Below are 21,066 nucleotides of genomic sequence, written 5' to 3'. Positions count from 1 at the left end.
AGCAACATCCCACCTGGTACAAAACTAGCGATCATACCGTCACCAAGACTAAGAGCAGACATATGCATAACTAATTACAAGAATGGAATTGTGCTTATACAAGCAGCCAACAACGAATTAGAAAAGTTTGACAACCTGTTTTTAACCTTAAAAGAGTGTGTAGATAACTCAAGGTCTCAACAACACCGGACCACACAAGCAGCCACTCTATACACCACCAACACTACCACCACAGGCATCATAATACCTCAAGGCCCTCAAGAACCACAACATACAATGCTGCCAGGAGACACAACCTTGACAGGAGGCACATTGGACGGGAAGGATACAGAGACAATAGAAAAATCTATATTATATGCTAAAACCGCCCGGGCGCCGTTACAGGGGGGAAAATCAATGCCTCTCCCCCATGATTTGACCTCTCCCACATGTAGGCCAATCAACGGGAACCTCTATCCATAAATAAATAAAGGATATGGAGGATATATCCCCTTCCATACCCCCCTCTACAACAGCACAAATTGCATCTATGACCTTACGAAACTCGTATTCCCCGAGTTTGCTATCAAGATCACAGGACACAGGGAGCGCATCTCACATTGCACATAGAGGAGGCGCAGACAACCGAACTAATGACAAAAAAAGGATCTTGGGAAAATCACCGATCTGAAACACTGGCACACAAACAGCAAATCCCAAAATAGGCCGATACGCACTCCTAATAATATGCTACCCCAGAGAGAAATGGAAGCTCTACAAACACAAGTGAGCAAGTTGTCACAAGACATTCTAAGCGCACTGCAAGTTATGGAAAAAATACTAGAAATCACTGTAATAACTCACTCCAAAGTCGATCACATCCAAAAATGAGTGCATAATTCTCAAGGAAAGACCAGTGAAACAGCCATGCCATTATCAGATAGGCATAATCGACCAGACAGAAATCTTAAATACTTGGCGGAAGATGAAACCTTATCCTTACTCCGGTCATATGAGTCTACAGACAGCAGCAGAGGTGAGAAAATTAGAACAGTCCCCATCTATGCTAATAGAACATCCTGGCCTAAGAAGAATAAACCCAACCTTAACAATCTACAACAAGTCCAGCTAACCGCAAACTCTCCAGAACTGAACCCTAGTAGCTCAGGGAAACTACTGGTATGCCTACTGCTCAACTATCGGTCCAAAGCAAAACTTGCCTCAGACATCGCTTCCCTCATCGTTAGCCAGGAAATTGACGTGACAATCCTAACAGAAACATGGCTTATGGAATCCTCTTCCCCTTTCATGGATCTACTGGTGCCCCCTCATCATAACATTGTGAGATTAGACAGACTAAAAAAGACTGGAGGCGATATAGCCTGCATTCACTGATCATATATAGAGGTCAGCAAATTACAATCTGACCCACTCGAATCCTGTGAATACCTCGGGCTCAGTGTAAGATCTGCAGACAATCAAAGGTGCAACCTTCATGCGCTTTATCACCCACCAGGAAATAATGCTACTTTCATAGACCATTTAATGGAGATCATCACAGCTAACTCTAACACTCACTCTAATAACATATTCCTAGGCGATTTTATTTTACACTAGGACGACAATAATGACAAACAGGTCAACGCACTTAAAGACTTTTTAACTGATCTAAACCTTACCCAAGCCTGCACATAGCCAACACACTCAAAAGGGGCAACTTTAGACTGGATAATCTAGAGAAACAAGGATATTACGATCCACTCAATTGTTCCTTGCGACTGGTCGGATCACCATGCCATTACCTTCCTGATACCCACCTGGAAAAAGAACAAGACCAGGCAGCCTATCAAACTCAAAAAGTGGACTTGGGACAGCAAAGACCCTAATATTGAGGTACTAGTAGAATATAGTCAACTCCACCATGCCACTAAAACTGAAAAGAGTCACAGAGAAAGATAAAAACCCATGGTTTAATGGGACACTGAATGAAGATAGGCGGAAACTGAGACTTGCAGAAAGAAAATGGAGACAGCACCCTTCATCCCCCAACTGAAATCTCTCAGAAAATTCAGAAACAAGTACAACAGAAAGGTTCTCAATTCCAAAAAGGAATTCTTTAGATCAGAACTGGACAATGCCAAAAACAGACCACTGAAACTATTCGAGATATTAAAGCAACAATCCAATAAGTTGGCCAAATCTGCCCATGAAACGGCTAAAACTCAACTGAGCTGCGAAGAATTCTCAACATTCTTCACTGACAAGGCCAGCACGCTAGAAAGAGAGCTCAGGATGGCAGCCAACAACCTTTACAGCCAACCACCCACACTGAACAATGCTACCACGACAAACGATCATGATAGGGTGAAAAACAAGGCACTTTGGGCAACCATCAAGCTATATGACCAGAATACCATTGCCAAAACTCTGTCAGATATCAAACCTAATAACCACTACAATGACCCACTCCCCTCTAAATGCCTAAAAAGAATCAGCCATATCGTCATCCCCATATGGACAAAAATATTAAATGCCTCACTATCTCAAGGGATCCTTCCAGAATGCCTAAAAACAGGTCAAGTCTTCCCCATCATCAAAAAACCTACAGCGGACCCGGTAGAACCAAACAACTTTCGCCCAGTAATCAATATTCCATCACTTGCCAAACTAATTGAGAAATGTGTGCAAAATCAACTGAGCCATCACATCGCTAATTTCAAGCTGCTGGACGACTGCCAATCGGGATTCAGAACAGGCCGCTGTACGGAAACAGCCATCCTGCATATAGTGGATGACGCGCTACAGGCCCTAGATCACAATCGAACAGGTCTACTAGTCCTTGACCTGTTGTCTGCATTTGACACATACATCATGACCAATTACTAGCCAGGCTTCATGACAGGATAGGACTATCTGGACATGTGATGAAATGGTTCAAATCCTTACTTCAGAATAGAACACAAAGATTCCTGGTCAAACAGTCACTATCCCCATCATGCCCGAATTCGATTGGAGTCCCTCAAGGATCTACACTATCTCCATCACTTTTCAACCTGTATGTTGAACCCCTTACAGAAATTCTCCTAGACGCAAACATATCCTATCACATGTACGCGGACGACACTCAGATCTACATCAAGATTGCGTCACTGGAAGACATCAAGTTAATGAATGAGGCCTTAAAAGTATCATTACACTGGTTAACTAACAATCATCTGAAGCTAAATGCACACAAAATTGAATTCCTATTAATTTCACCACCAAAGAACCCCACAGAAGTGAAGGAATGGACCAAACTGATCACTGCACTAAACTGCCCCCCTGCTCCAGTTGACTCCTCGAAATCGCTAGGAATCACACTGGATAAGAACCTAGACATGAAACCCCACATTAAATCAATTGCAAAAAGTGCCCGATTTCACTTGAACTATATTTGAAAAGTGAAACCATTAATTTCTACGGCGGACCTCAAATTGGCAGTCCAGTCCTTAGTTATCTCAAGGATTGAATATAGATGTACAACTTTAGCAGTTCTAGCAAAAATGTCCACAGCACCACTAAAAGCATGTCTCAATGCAGCCGCAAGACTCATCACTGGATCTAGGAAATAAGACCATATCTCCCCACCCCTGAAAGCTTTAAACTGGTTACCATACAAAGCCAGAATTCAGCTTAATCTGGCATGTATTAACCACAAAGCGCTCCACTAGAAAACACCAATGTACTTAGCCCAGAAAATTGAGCTATCGGGGGGAAGCACACCAGCCAGGAGTGCCAGGGAGCTGTTGCTGAAACCATCCATCTTTCGGAAGAAGAAAACGTATGACCGAGCTTTCTCCGGAGCAGCCCCCAGAATCTGGAACTCACTTCCACCAAACATTAGGAAAATTCCAAACACAGCAACATTCAAAAGGGAAGAGAAGAGCTTCCTAATGAGCACGTTCCTTCCGTAGGCAAGACTGTTCATCACCAGCACCGTGATATAGGTGTTTCCAACACAGAACAACAATGTATTTAAAGATAAAGTCACCAGTTATGCTGAGAACAATCTTTAACGGTACTTTACTACTCAGGACTTGTTTTGATGTAGAAATCACAGAAAAAGACACATCAGGACTATTTGTATAGGAATACTGTTACACCTTGTACACTAATCAGTTCCAAAAAATGTTATTTGAAACCGAGAAGATCGACATGTACAGAAATATTATATATATATATATATGTTATCACTGCTATACAAGCTGTATCCCAAACCTACCTCATGTTACTGTGAAGCGCTCTGCTATACAAGCTGTATCTCTAACTTACCTCATGTAAATGTTCGCGCTATATAAAACTCTTTATAGAATAAATAAATAAAAATAAAATAAAATTCTGATACATTTTTATAACAGCATATTTGATAGTTGAACGTACCAAATCATGGAAGAACTAGATAGGGAATTGAAAGCCTTCATGAAGGACATTAGAGATGAGGTATGCTCATATTGGCAGGCGATTTTAATCTGAGCATTTGCAAATATTCTCTAACCAATGCGTGTGAATACAATGATATTTTAGGGAATGCACAGAATCATTTGACTCATAGATATGGATGTATCCTAAACAAAGTAATACATAAACATAACTGAACTTTTAGAGCTACGTGGTGGAACTAAACACACACCCTTGCATACCTTTTATGAGAACGGATGTAATTTGTGTATTGGCCATATTTTGCTCTCTACCCATGGCTGAGAAATGCTGAGCTCCTTTTCTGTAGTTCCTTGAAACATTACTGACCATTTTCCACTAACATTCATTTTAAAAATAGAATTTAACCAAAATAAAGCACCTAGGTTAACTCCCTAGGTTAACTAGGTTAACATGGTGCGGTCACAAACTCACATTGTCCTATGGGAGTTTGTGTGTCGGTCGGAAACCGGCTGCAGCGCAAGCTCCCATAGAGAAGTGGGAGTCTCTGTAAATCTCTGCACTGTGTTGCAGGCACCTAACGGTGCCTGCCACACGGTGCAGGGATGTACATGGTCAGTGGAAGAAGGAGGGCCCTGCTAGAGGCCCCCAAAGTTGCTTTCCAACAGACTTTGCATGTCGGAAAGCCCGACGTGGAAAGCCTGTCGGAAACCAACAGCATAATCCCGATGGCGTAAACACCGTCCATAAGGGATTATGTTGGGGTTCCGACTGGTCGGTGGGCTCCTTGAGCTCATTGGAAGCCAGTCAGATTGACCAGCTGGTTTCAAATCCAACTGAATTCATTGCAAAACGGCGGTCGGATTTGAAAACTTGGTTGCCGGTGGGAGGCTTTCCGTCCTTCATCAAAATTGGGGCCGGAGTGTTCACGAGTGAACCAAAACCTAAAAAAGGCTCTACAGATAGTCCCAAGGGATTGCAAGGAGGTTATAAAATTAAGACATCACTATAAACAAGAGCTAGGCCAGAGGAAGAAGCTGCTGCAGGAACAGACATGGGCAAAACTGGTCCAGGTACCAGTGTGTAGAGATCAGACACTTTTCTGGTAAACAATAAATTCCCCATTGATGAAAACAATCTACGGGTTGAGTCTACAGTCTCTCAATCGATTGGCTTAGCCATTTTGGCAGTATTTTTGACATAGAAAATCAAAAAGAAAACATATCATAGGGAGAAAAAAAGACCCAATTATTGAGACCCCTAAGTTTGGTCAGCTTAGAGGAAGTCCTTATTGCCATTGCAAAATCAGCAAATGGGAAAGCCCCTGGCCCCGACAGGTCACAATAGATGTTTTTAGGTCCAATATAAATCTTTTGGCCCCTATATCAACACATGTTTTTAGTGCAGCTGCAAAAGGGGATATCCAGGCCACCTGGATTTAGAGTATAATTGTGCCCATTGTTTTAAAATGAGAATATAGGGAGGCAAAGTGTTATCAGCTGATATCCCTCCTAGACTCGTCAGCAAAACTCATGGAAAGAATAATCCTGGAGAGGTTGGAGGTGTGGGTACAGGGTACCAGGTGCTAACAAATATACAGTATGGGTTTAGAAGGGACATTAGCACTCTTGAGCAGTGCATCACTTTTAATCTTATAATAAGTTAAATACACAGGAGCCAGACTGGGACAAATTTATCTCTACTTCGCGGACCTGACCAGTGCCTTTGACATGGTAAAGCATGCTAAGTTAGGTTAATCACTGACCGAGTTGGGTGCCCTGACTGATATCATCTCACACTTATCCCAAGTTTATGCCTGACTAACAGCACATATAAGATACGGGATGGGTGGTGAATGTACCACAGGCATTAAGGTCACCAGTAGCATTAGACAAGGCTATGTCCTGCCCCACTCCTTTTTCGCTATACATCAATGGTGGATAAAATGCTACATGTAGACGATGCACTTCTGGTTTCCAGAACCGCAAATGGGTTGCAATCACTGATTTAAAATTTCACAGCATATGGTCTGTGGGAAGGGAAAACCAAGGATTAAAGTACACCGCCTGATGGGCCACAACTTGGAGGAGGAGAAAAATTCCTCCTACCCAGGTGTTCTTTTTTCTCACCTTGATACATGGGGCCCTTACCTAAGTACTGCAAAGCTAAAAACTGTCAGATCAATTGAGGCCCTGTTTATATTTTCCAGCAAGATCAGTAATAAACCAATAACTGAATTGATTCAGCTCTATAGGAGTAAATGTGTTACCTCTGCTACCTATGAGCTGCAGTGTGGGGCCCGACCAAGACAGGCATTTTAAAAACTCTGGAAAATAATTTTTTAGGTATGCTCTTTACCGTACCATGCTCCGTAGCATCTTTTGTTACCCATAGAGAGCTGGACATGCCCTATCTTGAAGATACCATTTGCTTGAACATGCTTACCTGCTGGCACGATATCTGGAACAAATTTACTAAGGATGTTATACATGATTGCCTCACTCTTGACCATTACAATAAGATTCCGTGGTTGAAAAATATTGATGGCCTATCAAAAGAGCTTTATGATGAAGTATCTGTAACTAATCCTGCCAACATTTTGCATCATAGTAAACATTAAATGAAATTTATGTTCATCAATAATAGAATGGCAGATAGAGACTACAGAGAATTCCAAAAGCATTAGGTGGCTAGATATATGCAAGGGCCGGTTACTCAGGGAGTGCAGTGGTACTTGATAATGGTAATGAATCCCCAACAATGATTTTATTTGACGAGATTACAGTTGGCCATTCTCCATCATCTTTTAGCATTCATGGAGTCTGGGGATTCTTGGACACTAAGGGGCCCATTAGGATGGCGGGCAGACTTTGCCCGCCCGCCATCCTGTCGGTGAAAGGGACCACCCGCCATTGTGGCAGGCGGTGCACTCAGCACCGCCCGCCACAATGGCAGGAAGGCATGCTGTGCGCTTCCATGCACAGCATGGCAGGCACCGCGCGGTGCCTGCCATGCTGTGGATGGAACTGCTGGGGGGTACCATAGGTACCCCCCATGTGCACCCCTATACCCCCTCAGAGTCCCTGGGGGCCCGCAACGGGCCCCTGGAGGGAGTCTCCACATGCCTTTCCGTGGCGGCATTGCCGCCATGGAAAGGCATTGTTTAAAGCTCATGCTAATATGGATGGCGGTGTCTGATAGACAGTATTCAAATAACAACAAAAGAGTGATGTGAACACAGAGTGTAGATAGATTCAAACCATTACACCTCAAATGGGGAATCGATGGAAAACGGACAACAGCCACTAAACCAAGTGGAAGAAACAACAAAAGTTATTATTCCCACTGTAAGGACCGAATGTCCTCCCAGTGTGCTACTATGCCTGTTTACAGCGGAGCTGGTTCTTTTGTGTGTTTGAGACAGTTTCGGGCCACGGAAGTGCAGCAAGACAGGTTGCCTACGGGGAGCCGCCGGCTAGAAAGTTGCACGGCGTGAAGAAACCCCCTGCCGTGTTTGCCCTTGACATGCGAAAACACTGCTCATTATATAGCGGGCCCCAGTAAATACTGAGCGTGCCCCCACGGGTAAATCTGTGAGTAAATCACTACAGTTTTTATATTTTTTCACACTAATATCTTCACGGTTGGGTGCGCCTTAGCGCGTGCACACCGCCGGAGGATTAACATCAAGGTCCTGACGAATGCTGAGCGACTTTGGCTCGTAAGCAGAAACATGTTGACCGACTAAGGGTTTTCAATTATAAAACCTATTTAAAAGTCCCAATTTCACCTGTTTTTAACCAATGCTGGTTGGACTCTTAATAAAGTGGTTGACAGTCACAACTATGCATTTTTTTAATTTTCTCACACATTTGACACTTTCTGGTTTCTCACTGTCTCAAACACACAAAAGAACCAGCTCCGCTGTAAACAGGCGTAGTAGCACACTGGGAGGACATTCGGTCCTTCCAGTGGGAACCCCATGATAAAGCATGTCAACGCTAGGTTGGTGAGTGAGGGTTCTTTTTATAAATAACTTTTGTTGTTTCTTTCACTTGGTTTAGTGGTTGTTGTCAGTTTTCCATTGATTCACCATTTGAGGTGTAATGGTTTGAATCTATCTACACTCTGTGTTCACATCAGTCTTTTGTTGTTATTTGAATACTGATCTTAGGGGTAAAAGAGTGATTGTCTATACCCTGACTCTCCTGTTGTTTGAAGTAGTGTCTGATAGACACCGCCACCATATAAACCATTTGCGACCGGGGCGGACCCCCCAGCCACACTAATATGGCGGGGAGTCATTCCGGAGTGGATGGCGGACGGATTGCCCCCGCCAGGCCGGCGGTGACCACCGCTGGCTGGCGGGGGCAATCCACCCGCCATCCTTATGGGCCCCTAAATGTACCTAAATGCCCCTGTGATGGGACAGCCATCCAGTCAACTGTCCATCTTTTGCTGTTCTATGGTCTGTACAGAGACAATAGAAAAAGCCTTTTCCGTCCTCCATTTTTATCTGAGAGATTTATGATTTATCAGGATGCTTTTCATTTTGTATGTAACTTAGAGCGTTAAAGGCCCTAAACAAGGGAGCGGGACTTTAATAGCCGGTATAGCCCTGTTACGAAGGGCGATAAGGCTATTAGAACATTCTGCCACTAGTGGGAAGAATGTTCTAACAAATTAAACAAAGGCCACTCAGAGCCACGGGGGATTTCTGAGAGGCCTTTGTTTAAACAGCATTGGAATGTTGCTCTGCGGGTCTTTACTGGCCCGTAGAAGCACCGAGCACTCAATTGTCTGCAATGGAGTGCTCCACATTCCAATGTTCTAATAACCTTTGCATTTCAGATTTCCTTCCACGCTGTCCCCTACCCACACCCATCCCCCTCATATGGCCACTCCAATACTCCGCTCTATAACAGTTTTCTGAGTTGGAGCTGCCTGGAGAAAGACCTTTCAAAGCGTTGTGCAGATCTTGAGGAAGCAACTACTCTGACAGCTTTGACAAATTTCGGCCATCAATCTGGTCTGGAGGTAAAATGGGACAAGTCATATGTCTTCTCCCTCCAAGGTGACAACGAGGGGCACAGATCTAACCGACCACCCATGTTACTGTAGTGGGAACCAAGGACTATTCAATATTTGGGGGTAGCTAATTACCGCATGGTAGGCCTGCTGTACAAGGGTAACTGCGGCTGAGCGATGGCTGATCTCAGATGCTCAGTTGCCTTTTGGAACACACTACTGCTATCAGTGGGTGGCTGTTTCTAAATTAGTAGAACTGCCTCGATTTCTCTATCTGTTCGTGGAATTACCATGGAAGTTCTTTCGAGAACTGGATGGTATCTTACTGATGTTATACTGGGGTATCTTGGGGTGCTGCCTGGTGCTCCAGTACCTTTGTCTGTCAGTCACGGATCGTGGCCCAGCTGTGCCCAATTTCAAACTTAATTATTTGGTGGTAAAACGGCAGTGGGTAGCTAGCTGGAGGTCTACACTCTGGGATGGAGTGGGCCCTCATGAGTGTGGCTTGTCCTTCGAAGATCTATTTACTAGCATCTTGATGAAACTCGCGCCCACCTCCTTGGTACGGACTATGAATGTACTGATAAGAAAGGAATGCTTCTTATGGACTAGAGCACTTCAGAGGACGCGCAACCAATTTCCATATAAATGTGAGCTCCAGTTGTTGGCTGCCCTACTTTGGGAGTGACTAGGGGGATGGTAAGGGCTCCACAGGTAGACAATGGCAGTGATTATTATGCTTGGTGAACTACTTGTGGGGGTGGGGAAAGCCACTTCCTGGAGCTCCAGGAAGTGCATGACCTCCCAGCTGGGCATTTTTTGCTCCATGGGGCTCTTGTGCTTGGAATACCGAACTGGTGGGGCCACGGACTTGAGGAACCACCAGAGCATGAATGTCTGCATCATCTCTTAGTCATCACAGGTCAGATAAGGGCAGTCACATTGCTTTACAGAGCTCTGCTGAATAGGGTGCAGTAGGACCTGGCGAGTCTCCATCTGCGCTGAGAGGAGGACTTGGGGACGCCTCCCAGGGTGTCTAGAAATGCTCACTTCTAGTTTTTTCAGATATATTATCTACAAAAGGCCAACCTCACCCCCTCAAAAATTCATGGCACGGCCCTGATGCGGCATTGAGCTGTCCTAGGTACTGTGCAGATGATGCAGTTCCTTCCACATGGTGTGGTCCTCCTTGATGGTACTACCCTACCAGACCACAGTCCTTCAGATGGTTTGCAGAGCTACTGATGGAGTCTTGGAACTCCATCCACAGGTGTGTCTGCTGGGCCTGAATGAGCGTGGTGTGGCTCTGAAGGTGATGGGCAGATTTACAGACCTGGCATTGGTTCTTGCCCGCAGGCAACTGCCTATGATTTGGACGTCAGCTTGCAGCCCTGATGTCTATAACTGGGGATTGGAATTGGTAAAATGGACAGAGTGTGAGGGGAAGGCAAATCGAAGGGAAGAGGCAAGGGGATCTTGGAAGGTGCTGATCTTGCTTGCTTGGGATTCTGTACTGTTGGCTTGCCCCAGGTTGGAACCTGATGGGCAAATTCCGGAGACCAAGCCCACATGGGGGGTTCACTACACAGCTGCTGCGATGCAGGTAACAGTCTAATGTCTGGGGGAGCCTCTTCAAGTGATTTTTAGTGCGAAGTTGTGACTGTCCAGAGCTTTCGGGTGGGTATGATTGCAAAGTTGGGTAAGTGTGGTCCCAGGCTGTTCGGATGCAACAAGGAACTCATGCTCAACCTCCATGCACAAGATCAACCTGGTGGGGCACACTCATCCACATCAACCCTTTGTAATTTTGTATTATTTATTTACTAGACACATTGCTACTGGCCGCATAACTGCAATGTGATTTGACATCGTTTAGCATGCTGCTTGCCTGCAACCTTCCACTGTGTTCTGTTTTGTTTGATTAAAATGCAAATAAAAACTATTTACAAAGAAAAACCTGAAGTTTCAACATCTTTGCTGTAATAAATTAAAAATACCTGCGGGGGCGTGGCCAAGATGGCAGCTTGAGAGGACGTGGATCGCGAGGCTCCCCGGCCCTGTGCCCCATTCCAAGTTATCACCAGCTGACACCCCCTTGTAAACCTGCCCAAATCTAGCTCCTAATCACCCTGCTTACTTGAGGAACCTCCGATCGGGTCTCTCTGAGTCGGAGACCGCCTATACCCCGCTTTTTCAGCTGCCGGCGGGAAAAGCGTAATGGCGACGAAGGTTTGAGCCCTTCCGCCGCAACTCCACGCCACAGCGGCTGTCAGCGCTGAGACCGGGGCACCGTAGGGGCGCACAGCGAAGCACAGTGGGGCAGGTCCTGCGGTCGGCAGCGGATGGCCGAAGAGAGCTGTGCGTCCCGACCCCTCCGGACACAGAGCGCCCCGCCGGAGAGTCCCCAGCAACTCCAGGCCCCGGCGTGGGCCTACTAGGCGGCCGAGCGGGACTCAGATCACCAGATCGGCAGCGGCCTGCATCAGGCGGGGCACTGACTACCCGCCTCACGCGATCCGCCGGAACCTTCCCACCCCCTCAGCTGCCAGCGGGGGCGGTGCACTAGCGAAGGGGACTGCGAGCTCCGACCCTTCAGGACCCTGGGCGTCCCGCAGGAGAGCCCCTGGTCACTCTAGGCCCCGGCGTGGGCCTGCCGGGCGGCCGCACGGGAACTGAACCACCAGACCAGCAGTGGCCTACATCGGGTGGAGCACTGACTGCCCGTCTCCCGCGATCTGCCGGAGACTCCCCTCCCCCCCGGCCACTGGCAGGAGAGACGCACCCACGAAGAGAACTGCTTGTCCTGACCCTCCCTGACACTGCACGCCCCACCGGAGGGCCCCCAACCACTCTAGGCCCCGGCGTGGGCCTACCAGGCGGTCGGAAGGGACCCTGCCCACTGGACCTACTACGGCGAGCACCGAGCGGGGCGCCGTCTGCCTTCTCCCCCCTTCAGCCGCCAGCAGGGGAAGCGCACTGACGACGTGGGATTACCCCCTCGCTGCGGCTCCATGCCGCGACGGCAGCCTCTATAACGGACGGCAGTCTGGGAGAGCACGCTGCAGAGAAAGGTGAGGTGCGCCCTGCGGATTGCGGCGGGAGGTTGGGAACAACTGACCCTCCCCCCGGACACTGCACACCCTGCTGGGTAGCCCTCGGCTGCTGTGGGCCCCGGCGCGGGCCTACCAGGAACTTAACCGAACCTTCGCCCACCGGGGCTACTAACTCTGGCCACCAACGTGGTACCGGCTGCCCGCTACCCACCGCCCACTGAGGCACCCCGCTCCATCGCCTGGGACATCTGTGGACTTCCCCACGCCTGGGGCTCGGGCGCCACTATCCGGACTGAGACGCCTCCCTCCTGCTGACAACCGCGGCGCTACCCCTCCGCCTGTGGCCTGCGTGCTCTCACTGAGCCCGCGCTGATCTTCCTGCTATACACATCTCCTGCTGCACGGTGAGAACTTCTTTTGGCATGGCCCGCTAAATCCGGTCCGGTATAACCCAGACATTCTGAGGCCATGTATGGGCCTCTGGGGTGACGGCGCGGCCTGACTCGACGGCGCCCTGCACCGGGCGCTCTCGCCCCCCACCCCTCGCCAGAGTTTCCCCCGCATCCCCGATCATCGGCGGAGGACTACCACCGGAACTGCGGCCTGCTTCTACGGCCCCTCCGGGCACAGCAAACCCCACCGGACGCCTCCTGCAACTTTAGACCCCGGCGTGGGCCTGCCCGGGGGTCGGAGGGATCTCCGACCGCCACTCCACCCACAGCGGACATCTCACTAGCGGCATCGGCCCGCTACTGGAGGGGACCCGGAACCCCCCCGTCCCCCCGACTTCTCGGAGAAGGGACCCGCCACCAACGCGAGGAACCACACAGCAGTGCACCCCCGCATTGGAAACGACCCCTAGGACGTGGGGGATGAGGTGAGAGGCGCCCTGCGTCCTGGACTACCACTTGCTTCCCCTCCCCTGGGTCCCTGTACTCTCTGCTGGGGGTCCCTCGCCTGCGGGGGTCGGTGTCACTCCCCTGCTGGACACTGCCCTGAGCCTCCGTTTGCTGGAACCGTCATTGCAGACCTCCTCCCGACTGCCTGCTGCCTGCTACCCACCGGCTCCCCCGCCTGGTCGATCAGCCCGTCTGTGGACGTCTTCGCAGCCTTCGACTGCTTCCGAGGCGCTGCTCTTCAGCCTGGTGTCACAGCACTCTTCATAGGCCAGCGTAGCTCTTCCTCACTCAGGCGTACCCTTGCTCAACGAGGCGCAGTGTCCCCAGCCCGGCTGGCCTGGTCGCCTCTACCCCCATCGTCTCACCGGCTACATCGCGTCCTGAGCACCACCCCTGCGGCGCCACACGAGAGACTCTTCCTCCGGCCACCCCCAAGACGCCTCCTCTTGGGTCGCCACTCCTCGCCATCTCACGGGACAGCTCTGGTTTGCTCACCACTCATCACAGTTAGTCTCTTTGCCGGCTGGCCTGCCGCCCTGCACCGGACACAATGACGCACTCTAATCGCAAGGGGAACCGGAACGTGGTGGAACTCATGCATAAAGCGACGTCGAAAGGTGACAAAACCCAACCACAGCCATCCCCGAGGCCCCCCGCGAGCCCTCAGCCACAGGATGAAGACTCTGCTCCGATAACGAAAGCCTTCCTGGCCTCCCTTTTCAATACACTGCGTGAAGACTTCCAGACTCTGAAACAGGACATGGCCGGGGAACATCGCGAACTCCGTCACGACATCGACGGCCTGGGTGAGCGTGTGGCCTCGCTGGAGGAGGCGGATCGGTCCCGCAGTGGGGAGGTGGAGCGACTTCAGCAGGAAATCCTACGACTTCAGGATCAGCAAGTGGACTTACAGTCGCACTCTGAAGACTTGGAGAACCGCTCCAGGCGGAATAACATAAGGGTCAGGGGGGTCCCGTTGAACGCTGAAAAGGACAGTGTGGCCACCTACCTACAGGACCTATTTAGACACATTCTGGGGGAGGCGAGCGACTTCGAAATTCGCATCGACAGAGCGCACAGGGTGGGCATGGCACGCAGGGCGCCAGCACCACCTCCGGACATCCTCGCGTTCCTACCGGACTTTCCCCTGAAGGAACGCATCCTTAGAGAGGCCAGGAAAGCACAACCCATCACGTTTCGCGCTGACCCAGTGGCCCTTTTTCAGGATCTCTGTAATATCACCCTGCTGAAACGCAAATCCTTCAGGCCTGCGACGAACTTCCTGAGGGAGGCCGGGGTACCCTACTCCTGGGGCCACCCGTTCCGTCTGATCTTCAAGTGGAACGGATCCCTTCACCAGCTTAAATCGCTCCGCGACACCTGCTCCCTGCTTGGGATTGACATACCGGACGGCACCACCTCCAGAGACACCTCTCCGTCCCGGTCGCAGGGAGACCCACCTCGCCCAGCGGCTGACGGCTGGCAGACGGTCCGCAGGAGGAGAGCGCCGAGATCCGTCCCAAAGCCAGACCCTATCACGGTCGCTCAGGAACGAGAAGCTGCAATACAGGAAGTGGCGGACAACACGGCACCCGACCAGTAGACTATTGCCCTTATGGACCTTGCCCAGCTTGGGGGTGATATCTCATTTGAACGCAGTTTGACGGGGGTTTGGGTCGGGGAGCCTCTGATTGGGCTGCAACCACGGTACCCCTTTCTTTGACTTTCTACGGACCTGTGCCCTGCACGACTAGGCCCGAGACTTTTACTGGTTTTCGTTGGGGGGGAGGTTATGGGGGGGGATGGGGAAGTTGGGGAAGGGGGGTTCGGCACTTGCAGGGGGTTAGGGGGGTCCACTCTGTTGGGGTTAGGGTGGCCACGGGGGGGGGGGGAACTGTTGGGGGGGGACCAGTACACCGTGGGGGGTGGGGACCAGTACGCCAGGGGATCTTTACACACACCAGGGTTTGCCCACGTTCTCCACTGCTGCGCAGCGTTTTGCGGAGTTGAGCCCGTTCACCACTACGTACCCCGGTGATGGCTGACACGCTCAAAATCCTGTCCCTTAATGTCAAGGGACTCAATAACCCGATTAAGCGCAGGGCTGTCCTCTCCTACCTAGAGAACTCAGCAGCCGACATCTGCCTGCTGCAGGAAACCCACCTCTTGGCCAAGGATTGGCACCGGCTGCGCTCCCGCGCTTTCCCACAGCAACTATTCTCCTCTCTCACGTCGAAGAAAGCTGGGGTGGCTCTGCTCATTTCACGGCGCTTTAAAGGCAAGGTAGGGGCTAAACTAGGAGAAATCAGGGGACGCCTTCTAGCCCACGCTTTCCAGATTGGCAACACCACATACGCAATAGGCTCCATATACTCTCCCAATACCGGTCAGGAACCCTTCTTGCTTTCCGCAATCTCAGAAACGCTTCAGACACCTCACACCTACATGCTTCTAGGGGGGGACCTTAACCTCGTCATGGACACGGCCAAGGATAGGTCGGGGCACCGTTACGGAGACACGGGGGCGATTTCGCAGAACGGCACTACTTGGCTGCATGATAGGGACATCTCAGACCTTTGGAGGCACGCTCACCCGCTTGCAACGCAGTACACATTCTACTCACACGTACACCACACCTACGCCCGTATAGACCACTTCTTGGGCTCATCGACCCTCATTCCCCACATCACCACAGTGGAGATTGTCCCGGCTGCCCTCTCCGACCATCAGGCAGTGGAACTGACGCTTCAAGTACCCTGCACGCCACGCACTCCGGGGTCGTGGAGACATAACGAAACCCTCTTACAAAAACAGGCGGTCACCCGCCAACTTCATAAGTGCATCTCGGATTACCTGGCCACCAATGATACCCCTGAGGTGTCGATGTCGTCCTTATGGGGAGCTTTGAAAGCTGTCGTTAGAGGGGAGCTGATAGCGTTATCAGCTGCAGACGCCGCACTTCGCAAAGAAAAGAGGGGCGACCTCTCCGACAAAGTTGCGGAGCTGGAGAGAGCTCACAGCCGTACCGGAGCCCCGAGAATTTGGCGCCAACTTAAGGCCGCCAGGGCTCAGCTAGCTAGCCTCGATACCGACAGGGCAGAATTTGCTGCTCTTCGCCTCCGCCACACGTACTACGTGGGGGGCAACCGCACCGGCCGGCTCCTGGCCAGTGCCTTGAAGGCCAAACTCCAACGCTCCAAAATCACGACGCTGCTAGACGATGCCGGCGAGGCAGTTACTGAGGACGCACAAATTGCCTCGGCCTTTCGCTCCTACTACGCCTCTTTGTATAGCACAGATACGGCGTCGCCGACAGCCATTGACGCTTACTTGCAAACGGCCAACATCACGCCGTTATGTTCAACGAGCGTGGAAACCCTTGATGCCCCCATTCGCCCCGACGAGATCCTCGCTGCCATTGCACGCCTCCGTCCGCTTAAATCCCCGGGCCCTGACGGTTTCTCGTCGGGCTTTTATAAGTCCTTCGGCCATGTCTTAGCGCCTATCCTCGCCAGGCTCTTTAATTCCTTTGAAGGGCCAAGCTCCATCCCGCCCGATATGCTTGCAGCCGACATTGTGGTCCTGCCTAAACCGGGCAAGCCCCCAACGCACTGCTCCGCATTCCGCCCCATCTCCTTACTCAATCTGGATCTGAAGCTGTTCACGGGGGTACTGGCGGCTCGCTTAGGCCCCTGCCTCCCGGGCATCCTCGAACCGGACCAATCGGGCTTTGTCCCGAACCGCCAGTGCAGTGACAATACTAAAAGACTCCTGCACCTCGTGGACAAAGCTCATTTTCAGGTTTCCGACTCTGCCCTAGTAGCCATCGATGCGGAGAAGGCTTTCGACCGTGTCGATTGGACCTACCTGCAGGCTGTGCTGCAACGCTACCGCCTGGGCGACCGGTTCCAGGCCTGGATCGCGAGCTGCTACTACCGTCCCTTGGCCCGTGTCCGGCTGGGCGGCCTCAAGTCCGACCCTTTCGAGATACAGAGGGGAACTCGCCAGGGCTGCCCCCTCTCACCACTCCTATTTGCCCTATACATAGAGCCCTTGGCGCAGAAGATCCGCGATAATCCCCACATTTTAGGAATGTCTTTCGGCAACGAATCCCACGTGGTGGGATTGTACGCGGACGACATAATCGCCGCGTTGAACCGTCCCTCTAGCTCCATACCAGCACTTTTGACGGAGCTGGACCAATTCGGCAGGGTGTCGGGTTTCAAGGTCAACCAGGGGAAATCCCTGATACTACCCCTTGGCAGCCATGCTCTTTCCAACAGCCCACCGGCCACCTTCGGTTGCCAACTGCGGTCCACCACCCGTCTGCCATACCTGGGGATTACTCTGACCTCCTCCACGGTCTCGACGGTTACTCACAACTACTCTACCTTATCATCCCAAATCCGGGCTGACCTCGCGCGTTGGTCGAAGCAACCCCTCTCCTTACTTGGGAGGATCGCGGCGGTAAAGATGTCGGTCCTACCCAAAATACTATACATCTTTCAGACCCTCCCGGTGTCACCGCCAATGGGGACGCTAGCTGACCTCCAACATGCTCTTCACCAATTTGTGTGGGAGGGGAAACGCGCCAGACTACATCGTCAAGTGGCGCACAGGACCGTGGACGAGGGCGGCCTCGGGATCCCAAACTTGCTGCAGTATTTCCAGGCCTCGCAACTTCGGTATCTGGTGGAATGGTACCGGCCCGAATCGGAGAAGAGATGGCTCTTTCAGGACAGAGCCATGGCACAGACCTCCCTGTGGAAGATACTGTTCCTTGCTCGCCGGCATAGGCCGCGATATCTCCTCCGTTCCCCTATTACTCGGACCACTATGGCGACCTGGGACATGGTGGCGGTCAAACGGGGCCTCACGACCTTCCCGTCCCCACTTACTCCACTCTTTGACAACCCCGCATTCCCACCCGGCACGGACAGTCGAGCTTTCTTGCAATGGCGTGATACACCGTGCCGATCGGCCGGGCACCTCTTTGACACGGAGGGATTCCTTCCTCTCGCCGAGCTCTCGCGAGACTATGGAATGGACAATCCTCACATGTATCAATATTTCCAGATCCGCCACTGGCTCTTGAGCCCGGATGTTGCCCCTCTGGTGGGCCGGCAAATGACGCCGTTCGAACGCTGGCTTGTGTCCAAAGACTCCGATAAACATCTTATCTCAGATCTCTATCGGATGCTCTCCCCTACTGCCGACCCTGCTAAGACCGCTGGGCAGCGGCGCTGGGAAGCGGAACTCGGAAGACCTCTTTCCACGATCGAATGGAACCACATATATTACAGGGCCGCCCACACTACCCGCAACACCAAAGCCAGGGAATCGGCGATAAAATTGGCTATATATTGGCACCTTACCCCAGCGAGACTCAACCAAAGCAACCCGACCCGTAGCGCGCTGTGTTGGAGAGGATGTGGCAGCCGGGGTACACTGACTCACCTCCTATGGGACTGTCCCGCCTTGCAGGAGTATTGGAGGGTCGTCCTGGACGATATTGACTCCACATTCGATACTGAGATCCCACGTTTCCCAGCATACGCACTCCTAGGACTTCCAAACGCACTTACATTCCCCCTACGATCAGCTCGCGGCAAACAAATGGGCATCGCCATGCAGGCAGCGTCGCAACACATCTTGTCGCTATGGGGCTCTACTACCCCACCCACCCACACTGGCTGGTTACACAAGCTATGGTTCACCTTGGGCATGGAACGGATTCAGGCCACACTAACACATACTACTGACGCATTCCGCACCACTTGGCAGCCACTCCTAGCGTTGCTCTCCAGGGAATTCCACGAAATCACCTGCCCGAAGTACCTTCGTATCCTACGACTTACGGACTGCATGATAGACCGAACGCAAACAGAGGCACCCTGATACATTTAGTCTTGCAATACCTCACAGGACTGCTATGGAAGACTGGCGTACTGGTGGGGTGGGGGGGTGTTGTTTTGGGGTGTTAGGGGGGGGGTGGGTTCTTAAGGCTGGCTTGTTTACTTGTTGCCCCGACTAGGGGCGTCTTTCGACCTCCGGGCACTACCTTTACATCTGAGCATGCTCACCCTGCTCATCTAACGCTTATTAAGAGAAGACGTGTCTGTCTGTCTCGCTCGCTTAACCTGCTTGTTGATTGTGCTTAGCTATGCCATGCCTTTCTTTTTCTGTTCTGAAAAATTCAATAAACATACTTTGAAATTAAAAATACCTGCCTCTAATCCTGGCTTTTCTTGATAAAGGGGACAGACATGAGCAGGAAATCACATGATTTTAAAGTGTAGGAAGGAAAGGTAAAATAAGGGAGACCCCAATAAGAGTCCCTTTAGTGCTTTATGGCAAAAAGATCTTAATATAACTTGTTTTTGGACAGAAACCGAATGCAGTTTGGCTGGATGTTCTGAGATGTGATTTCTATTTTATTTTGTGCTTATTAGGGGGCCAGGCAGCACAAGATAAGTCTACTCCTCCCTCAAAGACTAGAGTTGCCTTCGTGGGGCAGTGACATGGTCAGGCCACACCTAGACTCCCATCTGGACATTAGCAACTGCATTTACTGCAGGTTGGCAACAGGCATTTTTCTTATTTTTTCAGCTAAGGTCTCCATGTTTGGTGCCCCAATGACCTACAGCCATGACACCAAGCCTTTTTGGAATCCGGGTTCTTCTCCTATGGACCCACCCTTTGGCTGTGAAGAGTATCTGGGACACCCTACAGAGAGGAGTTTAAATAAATTTGGAAAAAATAAAAAACATATTTTAACTAATAACAAAATTGGATTTCCGCTTGTGAAATCACTTATTGATCTAGTGGTACAACAAATATTGAGTCTGGTACCCCACCGCTGCAACAGGAAGCTGGCTCTTTATATGGTATACCACTAGGTGGTTATATTGTGCACAGAGACCAGTGATTCCCCCGGAAGTTACAGGGCTCAATGCAAACCCATTGTGCTCTATTTGCGGTAGTGTGGAGGATGAGAATCCTTAGGCCTAACACAGAGGAGTGTAAGGCATTTGTTGTGCACACAATGACCAATAACTGATACACAACTCAAAAAGGAGATCCACATCAATTTTTGTAAAAATAAGCTTCTTTCAAGATTTATTTGAAGACCAAGATCTTCACAAAAAGTTAAGTAATTTTTAACTAAAAATACTTTTCAGTTTCAAAAAAGTGGACACAGTGCAATTTTCAGTCTTTGCAATGTTAACCTTTAAGAGGAAAACAATAATACGGTATTGCAGGTAAGTTACAACTTATAATTCCAGTCTTCGGGTTTCTGGGTCAGCAGAGGGCAAGGTTCAGGTAAGCACAAACACTGCACTACCAGCAGTACATGTGCGGCAGGGTGCAGAAAGAGCAGTCAACAAAAGAGGTAGGTTTTTAGATGACAAAAGGCTTGCCAAACTCAAGGGGAACGTTCTTCCGCAGTGAGGGTACAACAAAAATGGGCCAAATTGTATTTATGACATGTATACACTTTGTACCCAACTACAAATGAGCCTATTATTGTACCAATGGTAGCACAGAAACAATATAGAGATGCATGTTGAGAAGGTTCTGAGTATACAAGAAGCACTATAAATACACTTGTAAATACTAGTAATACCACACAGAAACAGAACTATGTATTTGAACTACGATCCTTGAAGTAATACAAATAAACATACACC

At 50.2% G+C, this 21,066-nt stretch overlaps 1 protein-coding gene across 2 annotated transcripts in view; it reads right to left on the bottom strand.

Annotated features, from left to right (window-relative positions):
* Positions 1–21,066, bottom strand: part of ARSK (arylsulfatase family member K) — a 961,037-nt gene that overhangs the window by 742,694 nt on the left and 197,277 nt on the right. The window lies entirely within an intron of this gene.

The sequence above is a fragment of the Lissotriton helveticus genome, chromosome 2_1 (assembly GCF_964261635.1).
Source record: "Lissotriton helveticus chromosome 2_1, aLisHel1.1, whole genome shotgun sequence".
Taxonomy (NCBI): domain Eukaryota; kingdom Metazoa; phylum Chordata; class Amphibia; order Caudata; family Salamandridae; genus Lissotriton; species Lissotriton helveticus.
The sequence above is the reverse complement of the archived record's forward strand: the minus strand, read 5'-3'. Positions and strand labels throughout refer to the sequence as shown.